At 41.3% G+C, this 17,626-nt stretch overlaps 1 protein-coding gene and 1 non-coding gene across 3 annotated transcripts in view; one reads left to right on the top strand and one right to left on the bottom strand.

The window, feature by feature from the left end:
* Positions 1-17,626, bottom strand: part of LOC137107626 (nuclear receptor ROR-alpha A-like) — a 68,807-nt gene that overhangs the window by 32,436 nt on the left and 18,745 nt on the right. The window lies entirely within an intron of this gene.
* Positions 5,646-5,718, top strand: trnav-uac (transfer RNA valine (anticodon UAC)). The gene has a single exon. It is a non-coding gene; the product is annotated as a tRNA-Val (tRNA).

Genomic DNA, 17,626 nt, shown 5'->3' with positions numbered 1-17,626 from the left:
CGTTGGTTTAAATTTATCCACATGCTGAAAGTAAAGTGTGAACTGATCAAATGACACTGGAAGTTATATTTACACATTTTAACATACGTTTCTGTTCGATCCCGTTTTTGCTCAGATCTTGCATAAAACATTGTAACCTTTATGGCTACTGATGCACATGCACCTTCAAATCATTTTGTAGCTGAAGTTCATGAGCTACTGGATACACCAGGTTTCCCTATGACAAGAGTACAGTGCACACACAAACACACACACACACTCACACACACACACACACACTCACAAAGCTCGTGGTAGTTGTTTCCTGTCTAACAGCAGTAACGTTCGCTGTCACCTCAGACAGTGACACATGAAAGAGCAGCAGCTTATCACCAGCAGCCAAACACAACTGACACACTGCTGCTGCAACTGAAGCTGCTCCCAACACTGTTTACTGCAGGTACAAGAGCTGGGGAAGTACCAACACTACCACTACCACCAACAACAACAACAACCAGCCAAACAAGCAGTTATCACACGCCGCTGTAAAGTCATCTGTGGTCGCTAAAAGTACCCGCTTTGCTTTCATCTGGCAAGTGTTGGATCAGCCTGCTGCAGCACTTCACTTTTTTCGCCTGTCCTTTACAGGTCCGTGCACTTCAAACTGTATACTGACACTGTTGGGATACACATAGCACGTAACAGACCTACAGAGCATAATAGTTTACACCTTCCAAAAAACACCACGTAGTGGTGTAGTTTTCAATGAAATGAACAGGAGGAAAATGAGGATTGTATCTGTATTTTCACTTAACCCACATTTAGGGTTTTTCATTTGTAGCAGCAGGACGGTGAATATGGTACTGAGAATAAACTACAGGAAACAACTACCACGAGCTTTGTGAGTGTGTGTGTGTGTGTGTGTGTGTGTGTGGAAAGACACTAGTTGTTAGTATAAGGAGACATTATATAAAATATCAACAGATGCCTCCTTTCAATAGAAAATAACTTGTAGCAGACACTTCTGAACATCAGTTATTGGGTTTTTCTAAACTGTTGCCCACATTTTGTTTCCATGCAGATTCCTGTTTTTTGCAAAGGTTAATTGTGGTTTAATTTTCACTGTGATATGTTTGGAAGAGACTGAAGTTTATCTACCAAGAATAAATCACATTGTCACAATAAAAGACGAGGTGTATTAGACACCCACCAGCCATTCAGCAAATTCTCCCCAATGTACTTTCACACAAACAGTCCTTCTATAGTTCTATAGTCCTTCTTTTCCAACCATAACCATTACAACTAAATTAATAAACCCAACTCTGATCCTCACCTAAACGTCTACTTTTAGTGAAAAAAAAAAAGATTTAAAAAGATTTAGTTGACAATTTAGGTGCAAATCTTTTTTTGCCATTATATAAAAAAAAAAGGGACCCAACAACATCAGTCAACAAGTGGAGACCTTGACAGTCTGATATGTTGCAGTGATGACAAAAAAAAGGACTTGTTACATATATGAATTGTTAAGTTTCTTTAAATATATATTTTTACGAAAATTATTTTATTATCTCAACATTTATGTATATTGGGTCACCAAGTTCAAACAGCAGGAGGTCATGGGGAACTGCCCGACCTTTGTGGACTGTGCAGTTAACATGGAAGAAGGAAACTCAAACACAGGTCAATATTTACTTGATGTGCACCACCCTCTGGAACACTAACTGGGAGGGTCTAAACCTGTATCTTCCATTGTGCGTCTCGTGTACACAAACTCAGAAAACCTACTTCTATACAACGCCTGATACCACATTAACCTCATGTTGTAGGTGGAGGTGAAACAATGTCTGTGGTTTAGAGCAGTTTTAAGATAAGTCAAACAAAGTAAAGCTGACTGCAATGTTTGCTCTGCGTAATGTCTTAAGATTCACACTTGTGTTCATTAAGATTATTTATTTAAATGTTTGATGTTTAATATTTCAACATTTGCTGTAACAACTGAGGTAGATCTACAGTTACTGCAAGTTTACCTGAACTTTTCTTTGTATTACAAAGTTATTTCACCTTTATATACATCTGTAGACTCTACAGTCCAAGACTTCTCATCCAAAATCTGTGCTTTGTTCATCTTTTTTTCCTTTGAGGTGTTTTTTTGTTTTTTGTTTTTTAAAGCTGGTTGCCACCATAGGTTCCTTTGGAACCTTCAATGCTCAGAAATGTTCGTGTACCCTCCCCCAGATCTGTGTCTCAATACAATCCTGTCTCAGAGGTCTACAGATAATTCCTTGGACTTCTTGTCTTGGTTTGTGCTCTAACATGCACTGTTAGCTGTGGGACCTTATATAAACAGGTGTGTGCCTTTACAAACCACAGGTCGACTCCAGTCAAGTTGGAGAAACATCTCAAGGATGATCAGTGGAAACAGGATCCACCACAGCTCAGTTTTGAGTGTCAGGCCATAAACACTTATGTACATGTGATTTTTTTGTATTATTATTTATTTTAATAAATTTGCACAGATTTCCAACAAACTTCTTTGACTTTGTCATTTTGGGATATTGTTTGTAGAATTTTGAGGAAATTCATTTAGAAAATAAAGATGTAACATAACATAAAGTTAAGCTCTGTGAATACTTCACCCTGTCAGTTCTACTCTGTCTTTAGGTATATTCCCCACTGATATTTGTACCACCAGTGTCCGCCCAGTGTCTCTCATTGTACTTGTACTTATTCTTGGAAAAAGTGGTATCGGGGCATCGTCAATCAGAACCCGGGCCAGTATGGGGCCCGCTAGGGTTCACAAAAGTTAAACTATGTACAGCACTGACTGTATGCAAGGTTTGCAACGATATTACCAGTAGCAAACCTCCCTAAGTAGCACGTTACTCAGTGTAAACGCACAGGTATGAATCGAAAACCAGATGATGAAAATGAAGAGGAGTCATCATTGTGGGAGTGATTAAAAGGAACATTTAGCGTTAGGTATTTGCTGCTAGTGTAGCTGCAATTGTGGTGAAGACACATTTGATTAACAGAACATTCACTGGTGTCACATTGTTTCTTTTTGTTTACTTTGACGTTTAACATCAGCTAACTCGGCTAACTAAGTTAGCAGAGGAGCCTAATGTGTCCAGCTTTGCTGGAGTCGCCAGAAGTCAACTTGTTGGCTTAGCGAGCAGGCTGCAAATAATCAGCTGACTCAGACAAAACTTTTTCTGTAGTAAACTGATGAAAAAACGTATACATCGCTTTTCTACCTATTGGTACTCAAGGTGCTTTACACAAGTTATGGAATTTAGATGCTGAGAAATTTGGAAGTGTTACTGATGTGTTACTCTAAATTACTGCGCTATGTGCAGCGTGGTGTGTATTTTATTGTATTTTCCACAGTCCACAGTCATTCACACTCTAAAGCATCTGGGGGCAGGACGAACCCCCCAGGTGAGCACAGAGTTCACCTGTCTCTCTGGTCCAGTTGGCCACAACCGAGGAGAAACGTCTTCAAGAACTACAAGCAAACAGCACCTTTGGGATAGATAGACAAAATATTCTGAAGATAATACACATGCAAATGTTTCCTCAGCCAAACTTATTAAACATACTAAGTAGAATTGTTTGAGCCTCTCAGTGCTCCAGTTGGACTCCATAGTGAGAGAGAAACATGCTGTTCAGCCTTCTGTGCCTGCTCCCAAACTCCACACACACACACACACACACACACACACACACACACACACACACACACACACACACACACACCCCTTCTTGCCCTCAGGGCCCCATATGGACCTGATGGATGAGCCTTTACAAAGCTGTTCACGCAGACATGAGCAGAAAGCCCAGCACATGGCAAATAGTACAGTACAGCATATAAAGCTCACATGGGTGTTTGGGAAGCTGGTAAAAGTAAGATTGTGAGTTTCATTCCTGTCTAGAGGTTTAATATTGTTCATCATTCTTCTAAAAAAAGAATATTTCCCTTGTGAATGCACAAGAGATTAATGCAATCACATACATGTGGATCCATAAACACCAATCAGGCACAACATTAAGCTGTGCATCCTATTTCAAATGAATTATGTGTCCAAAACATTAGAACCACCCCTTCTTACAGTATAATGCACCCAATACGACTCCACTTCCCACAGTAGAATTTATTGCAGAGCCGATATATTGTATCGCATTAAATGGCAATTTGTTAAATGGCTGCTGGTCATCACTGAGTCCAGACTTGAATATTGAAGATGCATTATGGGACAGAGAACAACATAAAAGGCCTAAATCTAAAGAAAAACTCTAGGAGCTGCTAAAGGAAATGTGGTCTAATATATCTCAAGACTACTTCAATAAAATCTCATGACAGTCTCTACGATAACCTGAACTCTGTCACATGGCAATGTGGTTAAAAAACATTAAAAAAGAGTGACGCATGGAGTCGACCTGAGGACTGTGAAACACCAAAGTGATGTTAAAGGTCAACTGCTGTATCATCTCACGTTGCCTAGTGTCTGTGCAGTCAAGTGGCACCTGAACACATGGCAAAGATGACAGTCGACAAAGGTTTAGCATGTTCTGCACTTGCGTAACAGGTAGAGAAAGCAGGAAATCTGAGATACTGAAAGCAAAGCAGTGTTGTTATTGCCAGTACAGTTCTCATCTCGTACACTCGCTAAGCTGAACCACCAAACCACCAGAAAGGCCCCTGTCACTGACACGACACGTTGAATTGGCCAAAGAAGCTGCCATCTAGTCAGTTCACAAACTTTATTGTCCCATTTATACCTACAATCGATTCGAATAAAACTGTTGGCTAGTGGTTCAAAGGTGTAGTAGTCATCAAATCTGCTTTACACACAGAAGGTCCTGGGTTCAAACCACAGTGAATTCACAAGTCTGTTATGTTGTTCTGAGGTCAAAATCAAGTTCTACCACAATCAACCTGTACAAACATTGGAAAGCATAGCTAAGCTAGACTAAGGTCTAATTTGCATGTGATAATGAGCAATAAATTCATGCTGCTAAAACTAAAAGGTGGGCAAAGCATAAGGTTATGTGAAGGCTGAACTAAATTCATCATCTGTACTGGCTTATTGAAAGTATTATCAAAATCCTTTTTTTATGTCGATGCTCAAATCCAACGGAGATACACAAAGAATGACACTGACGTCATGCTGAGGTCAATGTTTACTACTGATAGTCTGTAGTCAGAATCCCATCATATCAAGCTCTGGACATTGCCAGGCTGTCTTGGTTGACACACGTCTGCGGTGTAAAAAGTATGTTTCCAACCATTGGTGGAACCTAAGGGTGACCCATGGTGGACACACAAGGACACACTGTGGTTGTATTATCAGATGCCTTGGTCCAGGCTGTACTCAGCCGAGTAGGAAAACTGCTGACGTGGACAGAGGACATTGTGGGATGGTGTAGGGAATACCATGAGGAACTCCTCAACCCGACCAACATGACCTCTGAGGAGGGGGGAAGAGTCTGAGGACTTGGGAGAAGCTTCATCCATATTGCTGGTGAAAGTCTCTGAGTTAGTTAAAGAGCTCCACAACAGCAAGGCAAGGTTCCAAATTTATGTTCCCACCCTCACCCAAGGTCATAACCTTTTGGTAACTACCAAAGGAATATGATCACACAGACACTTTACGCAGCACACCTGAGGTTCCATAGTGTAGTGGTCATCACGTCTGCTTTACACGCAGAAGGTCCTGGGTTCAAACCCCAGTGGAATCATAATGTCGTCATGTTTTTTAGTGGTCAAACTCAAGTTCTATCATAATCATCTTCCTCACACATGAAGAAGCATGTTGATCGCGTGCATGTGATTCTGTCTCTCTTTGTTTTTCCCGCAGCTTCTCTACAAATATGCAAGAAACCCATCAACCTGCAGGTGTCATGGTAGTAGCTTGTAAATTTTAATATATTCAAATTAAGCATGTTTGTATTAATTACTGTATGTGTTTGTGTAAACCTGAGAAAAAGTTTTCGTTTAGCTTTATGAAAAGTTATGACGTAAAAAAAGTGAGAGGAAAAAGCAGCTTCACCAGATCTGAATCTTTTCTAGGTCTTTACATTTGACATATTCACATTTCAAGGTGTTGATGTTATGGTTATGTTCAGAATCTCATCAGACCCACATGATGAGTGGGTCCATAGTGCATTGGCCATTACATCTGCTTTATATGCAGCAGGTCCTGGGTTCAATCCCCAGTAAAGCCACAGTTTTGTTACTGTGTGGACAGTCGGCTCTAACTCAGTCTCTGTCCCACTCACCAGACCTACGTCAGTCCGAAGCAAAGCAGCTGAAGCAAAGTACCGCAACACTGAGTTCTTATTTACAACATGTTCACTGGAAGAAATAAGAAGATAAAAGAAGCTGGGATTCATCAGCAGCTGGTGACGGAGAATGAGCTCCACCCTGAGTTTCTCCAGCTTTTGTTCAGACAAATACAATTAGCTAACATTAGCTGGAGGCAGTAAACAGTAAGTAAAGTCTTTCATTGATTTCCCTGCTTTTTTTAAAATGGTAAGATGTGCCTTTGCATGGACTTATTGTCTGGCCGAGAGGAAGCTTGTACAAGGCAGGCAGAATTGGACCCAGAACAGAACCCTGGGCTACGCCGCAGACAGTTTCAGTTAATACAGTGAGCACTTTATGATGCCATGTGAACAGCACAATAGAATTCACAGTTGGTGGGGAGTCATTCGGTCTCCCAAGTAAATTCCGTTTGCTGGAGGAAAGGGCATCACTTCCCCAGTGAAAAACAAGATGAAAGAAAGGATAATCTGAAAATTCTAACCATGGCAAAGGAGCAGTCACTCTATGGAACAAAGGGCCAAGACGAGGTGAACCAGTTGTAATCAGCACCATTTCATTGTCGGAGTGAAACTTGGTACAGCCCCCCCCCACCTGAACGACTACCACCCTGTCGCACTCACACCCATTGTTATGAAGCGCTTTGGGCAACTGGTCCTGGCACACCTGCCTGCCACAGACACTGGACCCCTCCGATTTGATACCACAGCAGTAGGCGCTTGGAGGATGCAGGACATTGAACGTGTCGCTTGCTTCAAGTTCTCACATCTCAGAGGACCTTTCTGGTTGGATGCTAAACTGCATTTCGTTGCCTTGTACTTGTACATGTGTAATGTCAAAGTTTAGTCTAATGTATTGTAATGTAAGTATTAATTATAAAAAGTTGACAAAATTGATCTATTTTGATGCTACAAAGATATTGTAGAATGTCAGGAGAACCAACTGTCTCCTAGTGAGATAGCATCGATTTTTTTTTCATGTCCGCTGAAGCTGATCCAGATGAGTAGAGCATTTTACTAACAGACTGTTTGTATGTCGGTGCCTTTCATACCTGCATATGATTATTATCCTCAAACATCATCTGACGAATTGCTTCTAAACAGTCATTTATGGTACTAAGATACAGCAGCAGTTGGTTTCACTTGAGCGAATTAACCAACATCAGATCCATCTTCCTTTCATTGTAAGAGTCACTGGGAACCTTTTCATATAATAACTGACCCTGTGTTCACTGGGCCGACAGGTGAACACATGAGTGAAAATGAAAAGACGGCGTCATCAAAGGCGAGTAGGTTCTGTCCACTGTGTCCAGGAGCGGATTAACATAATGTCCCTGTGCTGTTTACCACCAACAGAAACTGATCCCAAGCTGATCAAACTGTCAAATGACCACAGTGTTTTTACAGTGTCAGTTTAACGATACACACCATCATCATAATGTCACAGCCTTCTGTATAAACGTATTAGTGTACAAACTAAGTCTGCCTACATTTATGTGCTGTTTGAGACACATTCGTAATGACAGATTATGTAATACGTTGTTATTGGAAGAAAGATCTAGAATCAATCTAATATTAATACCAGCTGCTTGACGCTGGTAAAAACAAAACGCGGATAGAAAATTCTTAACAGCTTAGAGCTCAAACTGTGCACTGACTACCTGAGGGCCAGGTGTTCTGGCTGCATTCGTCCTGTGAACTGTCTCGTGTCCTCGTCTGTTTCTGTCAGCTAACACATGCTCGGAGTGTTTGTGTGTGTGTGTGTGTGTGTGTGTGTGTGTGTGTGTGTGTGTGTTACATCAGAGTCATTATGTAACACTGACATCTGCTGGGAGCACAGTGACTGATGATCTGCAGCCATGTGTGTGGGTTTATCGCTCTGTTTACTGTCTGTTTACTTCAGCTTTGTCTCAGCCGCTCACTCTCTGAACGCACATTTGTGAATCCATTAATGACACTTCTTCACGTTACCAAAGACTAACGAATTGATCTATGAAAGAGACAAAGCCTTACACAAAAAACACATGAAATAACACTGAACATATCAGCAAGCATGACGTGCTTCACCGTTTCTGAGGACCCCTTTAGCTTTCTGGGTTCTTGCAGTTTAAGGACATAACTTTTGGCTCCTGTTGACAGTTCATATTTAGAATATTTATAATAGCTGAACACAGCAATCCTCTTGAATTAATCATGTCCCCTAAAACTTACATTCCTGTGCAACTTGCAACAGTGATTACATTTTTGTAAGGAGTTTAATCCATGGATTATGTTTTGAACAAACTCATTTTTTGAATGAATGGATGAATAAATTAAGGTCTAAATAAAATTAGATTCACAAGGAGGGAAGACGGATGGAAGTTCGGTTTTGGGGTTAGGGTTACATCGTTAGAATAGTTTATGATTATTATTTTTGATTGTTTGCTCTAATTATTTTTAATTGTGTCAGAACTGTAAATTTGCTTTTAAAGTATCTCCAGCACATTTACATTCCTGTTCATTGTCAAAAAAGAAAAGAAAAACATTTCCCATAATACAAATGAGAGTTGCGATTAATGTTATCATCTGCTGCTCCTTTGATGAATAATTAATTGATATTTGATATTAATTGATATTTGTTTCTAGAACATGGGACACACGACAAAGCTGTTTTTTCACAGTAGAAAGTAGAAAGTTTGGCTCATATTATTTTTGCCAAATACAGTTTTTTACCACTGCAACATCATTTTGGTTCCTGGTCCAAACGTCAATAAGAACTGGATGCTCTAATTTCCATGACAGTAAATAATTAATAAATTAAAGATGCATGTGATCATTTTCAGATGCAGCTGTTACAGAGCAACACAATGATTCATTTTAGCGATGTGTGGTACCATTATTCACTCTATTGCAGATCTGATTTCGGCCTTCAAGGGCTCCTGAGACTGATTATGTGGCCTCTCTATGAGCGATCAGTTTTGCATTTATCATCTGATTAATTCTAACTATAAATAATTTCAGTTGGACTCTCAACACAGTTCAGGTCCTGCCATTTCATACTGTTGAGCCTTAAAAATTCACGCTTTAAAAATTAACATTTGTCTGTGTAATAAACAGGGGAAATGAATTTAACATATTGAGTGAAGCCTCTGTGCCATCCATCTTTTCAATTTTCAGGGGAGCGTCAGGCTGAGTTTACGAGCTCTAAACTGGTACACGATAAGTTAATCCTTTTATCCATATCCTTGCCGCGGGGCAACTCTGAAATAAACGCTGCAATAGCAGTTGGGAGGAATTTGGTGGAAGGGAAAAGGAGAAGGAACAGGAGGCACGAAATGAGAGAAACATGAAATTAATAACGATGTTTTTATTTTACCCGAAGTTGAAGAAGTGAATGTGACTTCTGAGGTTTTAAGGTAAATTCACCCGGAAAAGTTCTCAGTCAAAATGGGTGAAATGTGAAACGTGCCCGCTACCCAGAGCAAGAAGTCACCAAAGAGCAGGTTTTTACAACTCCGTCATGTTGTGTAGGCGATATGTTAGCTCAACACTGGGTGTATTTAAGTCAAGCCTGGACTCAGGCAACAAACCCCTCAGACCCCCACACTGCCCCTTTAAAACATCGCATTAAAACATTGAAACAATGAAGCTTGAGGTGGACGTGGGTTTGAACTTTCATCTGGAGGTGGAACAGTCCTTTTTGGGCCCGTAGCCGGCTGGGACACACTGCTGGCAGAAGGTAAGATACGTTTCCCTTTTTAACGTGTTTAAATTTAAATAATTTGGATAAATAATATCTATGATGTGAATGAATATGTGATTGAGTAAAGACATGGTCTTTGTTTTGATATGAAAATGGTAGTTTTTCATCCGTTGCCTCAGGGTAACATGGAGCAGTTTTAATAACGTGCTTGTGGAGGATGTTTTCCTGTACTATCTGCTATTACTCACAGGAAATGGACGCGTAAACATTTTTTGGGTATAAGGAGCATGATCGAGCACGGTGTTCGGCTCAGTGAGGACAGTGAGCTTGAGGAGAGGGACAGTGAGGAAGAGTGGACCCCAGAATCAGGATTGAGGGCGAGCTAGGAGATGAGGGTTCATGGCCGTGTGCATCAGTGGGTGAAGAGACGTACATGACCTGTTTTAACTGAATGCTTCCTGGTTTCTTTTGAAAACAGGATGATGCAGTCTGATGACAATAAGTCTGTATATGAAGAGCAAAATGAAGATGATGATACTGGGATGAGAAAAGAGGAACAGAACAGCTTTTTATGTACAAGCCGTATATCACAGAAAGGTTGTGCAAAAGTGCTGAGAGGCCGTCCCACTTCCACAATCGCTAGGGACTATGAAGAAAAGAGGATAAGAGGACCCACTACACCAGGGGTCACCAACATGGTGCCCGCAAGGACCACGAGTCGCCCGCGGGCCTGTTCTAAAAATAGCTCACCTTAGTGCCACTTATCAATGAGATGCAATTAATTTTTTTTGTTGCTATTCTTTTTTAAATCACATTTGAAAGCTATTATGAGTAATCATTAACATGATCCGTGTCTTCACATAGATGAATATCGTTAATTTAATTAATTATTAATAATAACATATAATTAACGGTAAATTGAGCAAATTTGTTATTTCAAAAGTGCGTATTAAACTGGCAGCCCTTCACATTAATCGGTACCCAAGAAGCAGCTCACAGTTTCATAAAGGTTGGTGACCCCTGCACTACACCCATTCTGTCCCTGATGTGGGTCTGGATTCCACAGTCCACAGGGAGATGTGAGGTACCAGGATGTAAAGTTACACCTAAAACCAAGAGCGAAATAACTCGCCGTCCACCAGCCGCTGCTTCCCGAGGTTCCACACAGAATAAGACAGTTCAGAGAAACAGCAGTTCAGTCAGTGACCCACAGCGACACACACTGCAGCTCATCTCTAACCCTATTGATAAAGCATTTGTGACTGAGGTTTGTTGCAGCTGCCAGGCAGGAGGTCTAGATGAAGACCAAAGAGGATATTTATGGATGTTGTGAGAGAGGACATGAGGTTAGTTGGTGTGAGAGAAGAGGATGCAGAGGACAGAGTTAGATGGAGGCACATGATTCGCTGTGGAGACTCCTGAAAGGGAACAGCCCAAAGGAAAAGAAGAAGAAGAAGCTGTTGTTGTTGTTGAAACAAAACTTGCTGAAATTGTTGTTGTTGAAATAAAACTTCTTTTAATCTTCTTCATTGTTTGTTTCTTTCTTATTCCACTTTCATTTTGTAGCACTTTCCTGTCATTTGGAACTGATTTAATCGAGGTAAAACACGTTGGATGGTCACTGCTGTTTTTAAAAGGACATGTTTTCCATTCAGTTTGTGGACAACAAGTCTTCTTCAGTATTTCAACTACAGAATTTGCTCTTGTTGATAAAATGTCCACAGTGGCAGAGTTTCAGAAACAGTTCAATCTCAACTTCAAGATCTCACTTTGTGCTGCCTTACAACCAAATACTCAGACAGGCAAAGCGAATTTGAACATTAGGAAAAGGCTGAATCGCACATGGTCAACTGTATGTCTCCAGAAAAGCCGCTCAACCGTTGATACAGAGCTTTAGGCAGTAAACCTGTAAGTCTGTAGATGAGTAAATGTGCGAGTAGGCCGACTGAGTTATGGTCCCCGCCCTCTTTTCCCAACAACCCCACTGCCAGGTCTGTTCGACACAGCGTTTCTATGGTGTTTCAGTGTCACGAATCCACTGCGAGTCAGATAACAAAACAAAAAACCAACATGGTGGCAAACTCGATACGGTTCCAACACAGAAGCTTCGATTCATGAATTCACCTGGTTCCTACTTCTGCAGCTGCCTCCTGTGCTGCCGGAGTAAAAGCAGAGCTGGTGAGTATGAACACAGCTGCTCTCAGTGAATATTTTAACAGTAAACTCAACTGCACTGACTTCAGCTTTCATCTTGGACACAACTGTTACTCTTCGTTGCTCACATTGACCCTTTAACTCACACTTCCGCTGACACTTGATCTTTGCAGTTTTCCTACTTTTGCTCCTTTCAGCGCCTATTGCTCACACTTCATCTGGCAAGTCATCTCTTTTCCAGCTTCTCCTGATACTTCAGCTCCAGTTGTGTGTACAAGTGACACTTCAGCTGCTTTCACCGACTGTACTTCCCATTGACTTAGATTCTGAATGAATATAAACTGGCTCGGAAAAATCTGTGCTCTCTGTTCTTCCTACAGCCTAAAATAAAGCCGTGCATGTGCGAGTGAGTGAGCAGGTGTGACAGCTGCTCATTCATCCTGTCGGTGCAGTCGACTCTCACCTGAGCAGCGGCGGCGGCAGCAGAGAGGTAGAATAAATCACAGCAGCGTCTCCAGACATTCAGGAGCTAAAAACAGGAGAGCAGGGAGAGAGAGAGGCCGGCTTGTTTGTCCCCGAGGAGGCTCCTGAAATATGTGAAATATCTGTGCTGCCCTGCAAAGGCCGCAGGCTGCAGCGCTTTCAGGTTTACTGAGAAAAATGGATCCACAATTTTTACTGCTGCCCCAACAAATGTCTCCGAACATCAGCTCCTCACAGCAGAGTGTTTTTTACCTGAACTAGAAAGAGACATCCAGCCACAGAAGACTTTCCCTTGAATTAAATACTGTTGTGGCTTCATCTGAATGAATTTGGAATTCAAATGTGATACAAGAATGTGGTGCAGGTTCATTCACAAACTAAATGCTAAATTAATATTTTGTCTACCGTATCCTCATCATTATAGCTGCCAGTGTACTGACAGGTTGTTTCTGCATTTCTCTCTGTTCCCAGTAAAATGCCAATAAACTGGGAAACTGGTGATTCTCCTCCCACTGAGCACAGAACTGATAACCAAGAAAGAAACTTTTAATATTATTTCCACCTGCAAGTATTTTTGGCTTCGATACGGAAGAAGTAAACCGAATTTCTTCATCCATCCAAAGAAGTCAGAGGCTACTGCCAACACCTGTTTGGATACTGATAGAGCAGCATTTTTAGATTCTGGCTTTAGTGAAAGAAACGGCAGTTTCAGTGTGGACAAAGCCAGAACAGACAAAATAGGAAGTTGCAGTCAAAGTTGTCTTAATGTACAGTAGACGTGGTCCTAGATTTAGGTTTTGCTGATTTTATTGCCACATCAGAGACACAGCAGAGCAGGTAGCATGCGCACGGCTCAGGATAAAAACCTGATGAAAAATGGTCGTGCGCTTGATTGGTGTTTGGCTCTGGATTGAATGTGAAGAAGAAAATCACCAGATGTATTTTAAATATTCAAGTCTAATTTTAAACCTCATACCACAGATGAACCCCTTTGCCTGTGGGACCTCAATAATGATGCTGTTACACCAGTGAGTCTTAAACACACATGTTGTTATTATCTCCCATTAATTAGCACCTAACACACACACACACACACACACACACGGTCTCCCCACATACCATTACACCATTGGTCATCGGCTAACAATGTTTTTAGGGCAAAAGCATCCATCTGAATTGGTCCAAACACATCCAGTTAATTCCACGGGGAATCTCACTGTGTGTGTGTGTGTGTGTGTGTGTGTGTGTGTTGGGGGGGGTTGCAGTTGTCATTAATATCTCCCTTGGCTCCGGCCGGGAGCACGGTGCAGAGCACCAGCTCCAGCACATCTTTATCTTCCTCGATCGAGCTGCAGCTCACCAGGCCAGGTGAGAATCCATCATGGCTATTATTACCTGAGGCTGTGCCCTGCATCCATCACACACACACACACACACACACACACACACACACTTACAGTGTGAATGTGTAACCCCAGGTCTGTTGCTTTCTCGTGTACTGAAGCTGCCCCACGGTAACATACTGTAGAGAACAATTAAAAGGCTTGAAAGTCAACTGTGGTGAAGTGCACAGCTGCTAATGAGTATGAAACTACAAACTTCCAGCTGCATTTGTAACCTAAACCTAAACTTTAAATTTTGTGCGTTGTAGAGGTTAAATGCACAGTTTACTGCCAACATGAACACAACATCTGCTAATCTTCCTGCATTTTGTCTTTCTTGCAGATGGTTTTCTGGCTTTTATCACATTAGATGTTACCTATCGGTCTGTTTTAGTGGATTTGTGGAGAAAGTGTTATGAGGAAAATTGTCTAAATGTATAAATTTTGACAGACTTTTGTCCGACCACAGCCGAAGGCACAGACGGTCGCCTCCCTCGTGTTTATCTGCAAGTTTATATTAACCTTCCTGTGCTGCAGTTGTGTAACAGTTTGTAATGTTAAACACATGAGCTCCTGCAGCTGTGGCCGGTGACATGGGTGTGCAGACGAGCAGGAGATGCCAAACACTCTGATTAACCCCCGCTCTGGTCCTCATCCTCAGCCCAGGATGAAGCTCGGCCTGCAGGAGACGCAGACAGCTAATGAACGAACAGGCTGTTTGTTCTGCCGCTGTAGGAGGTGGATGATGAAGACAGCGGGGGGTATTTAACTCACAGTTTAAATACAAAGAAATGACCTAGAAACAGGCTGGAAGCACTTGAACTGAGAGAGGAGAGTCCTCAGCAACATGAGAAGTTCATCTCAGCCTTTGAAAACTGAGACCATTGTATCTGGATGGCAGGAAACAAAATATGCCTGCTAAAGAAATGCCAGTAAACACTTCACTTTAAACCCACAGTGTGAGCATTTCACTTGCTTCGGGAATAAAACTCTTCAATTTGAACAATTATTTGGGCCCAGTGGTTCTGAGGAGGTTGGTTCTAAACTAGTAGCATTTTATCAGCACTTGCGAGACCAGAGTGAGAGATACACCCTCTCTCCTGCTCTGTGACAGTGGGGCTCAGCTACTCCACACAGTTGCAGAGAAGCTAAGTTCAAAAATATGAAAAACTAGAGAGGTTTTCTATAGACAACAACTGTCCTCTTTATGTTGGACCAAAGATGTCAAAGTTTTAAAATAAGGCTGTGGACGGATGGACGAACAATATGCCTGCTTACTGTTGATGGGTTTAGTGAAGGAGTTTCTGACACAGTGCTGTAATGTGTTACAATTATGTTTCTTTACACAACAGAAATCTAGTGGAATGTAGATATTTGCTCTAAGATGTAGTGGAGTCAAAGTCACAGTAGCTGTAACCTAACTCCCAATATTCAAAAACTGATGAAAAGAGAAAAAATAATAAAATAAATGTCTGTTCTTAACAAAAACTGTGTCTCATTTGAAATTTTAAGATTTGTAATTTCTCCCACACGGTCACTGATAATGGTCTGTAGTGAATCACAGGCCTGAATCTGGCTACAGATCATATATTTACTGTGAGTCCTGACGCAGTTTCTTGTACACTTTACCAACAGCTCTGAGGGTTTGTGTTACATCAAGGTTTCATCAGCCAGATATCACAGTCCAGCAGTAGAAACAAAGACCCATCATTTGGTTTGCCTGCCTCTGCAGCACCGAACTGTCGGAGGAAAATAAAAAATAAAAAATAAAAAATCCTTAACAACAAATAAAGAAAACACACAAACCAGACAGACAAATCAAACGCAGCTAAATCCCATTAGAGGAGTGTGAATCTGTCCGTACTGGAGCCAGGAAGACAACAGCACCACAGGCTGAAACATCTGCAGTGGAAAATGAATCAGAGACGAGGAGGAGGAGGAGACGTGAGAGGAGACAAAAATGTTACAACAGCTGCTTACAGGCTTTGTTCGGTTCCCACTAAACTGTTGTCTCTGAAACTGTGGCAAAGTAAAAAAAGGAATCGGTGCATTTTTGGACGTGGACACAACGAGAAGAAGCTCCTTTCTTCGTTGAGTTTGATTGAATAACATAAAACAGTGAAAGAAATAAGAAGTGTGTGTGAGTGCTTCACACCGAGCGTCAGCTGCTGCATGAACATCTCACACCTTCGATATTTTGGAAACAAGGGGCTGGTTTAACTGGCACATTAGAGCTGTGACAGTCTGCAGAGAGCGCACACAGAGACGTGGACGTCAAAAGTATGATTGGGCCTCAATTCCAATTCAATACAAAGACACTTTAGTAACCAGGAGGACCAGGAGTCAAACCGCTGACCCTGTGCTGTGTGGACAACTGCTCTACCAACTGAGCTACAGCCAAGCTGGTTTGAGGTACTTGGCTACTTAGATACAAGCCTGACTAGTAGAACTCTTGATCTATTTTATAGGGACAACATGAAGTCATCAGAGTCGTACCTCAGTGACAGGCAACATTATATCCTGTATAGAAAAGTAACAACAAATCATGCAGAAAGAAAATGAAGCAAAACATCTCGGCAAAGTTAAAAATGAGCCAGCAACTGTCTAATACTCTTCAGTCTTTTTTCCAGTAAGTTGCCTCCTACAGTTCGAGACAAAACAACAAACACGAAGCAGTGTGTGTTTTGCTCTTCAGTGGACATTCGGTGCTATTTTAAGCACTTTAATGTCTGATTTTGTCATTTTGTGAATCTCTTTAGAGTCACTTTAAATCACTGCTAAAAGCTGGATGTCGTGGGGTTCGCACACTTCTAGAGAAAAGTTGTTCCTCCCGTTCGAAATTGGATGAGCGGTGATATAACTTTGCAGGTTGTTATGCAACACACTCTCCATATTTAGAGTGAAACACAAGGCGAGCACGTTCAAACACCACCCGGTGTGTGTTTCTCTGTGTAATTTGGTGTTTTACAGATCAACCAAGAGCAGAGGAGCCTCATCAAAAAAGTTCTCACTGATGAACAAGGCGCTTTCTGGTGCAAGACAAAGAAAGAACGAGGCAAGTAGACGAGAAAGGAGAAGCTTCCTAATTTATACACTAAGAAGAAGCATCTTAGTTAGAAATAATAAAACCTCCTACTCAGGAAGAAGGAATGCAGAGCGGAAGCTACCTCACTGCAAGGGAATGATGGAGAAAACAATCAAACCTAACTTTTTTGAAAAAAGGAAGCAAGGAGACCGATCATTTAGGGATTAAGTGTGTCAGTTAGGGAGGAGGGAAGGGAGAAAGATAAAGGTTCCACATTTATTTAACAGAAACATATAAGAGTAGGAAGTAAAGCAAGGCAGAAAAATGCAGAAGAAATATTCCTATTTAAGAATGAGGAAAACCCTTTGTAATTACGAAGCGACGAGTTGGAGCTTTTCATGTTGGGAAACCTGTTTGGAAAGACAGGTTTCTGTTGTTTAGAAAAGACGAAGAACACGTTAGCGTTACGAAAGAATAAAGAATTGAGGAAGAGAGAAACACCGTACTTACTGTATAGAGCAAGGAAGAAGGAAGATTTGTTCTTGGGAAGAAATGCTGTTGTATACATTGTGAAGCTGGTTGAGGCAGCTTTTCGATAAA

The sequence above is a fragment of the Channa argus genome, chromosome 2 (genome assembly GCF_033026475.1).
Source record: "Channa argus isolate prfri chromosome 2, Channa argus male v1.0, whole genome shotgun sequence".
Classification (NCBI taxonomy): domain Eukaryota; kingdom Metazoa; phylum Chordata; class Actinopteri; order Anabantiformes; family Channidae; genus Channa; species Channa argus.
This window is presented reverse-complemented; position numbering and strand designations above follow the sequence as displayed.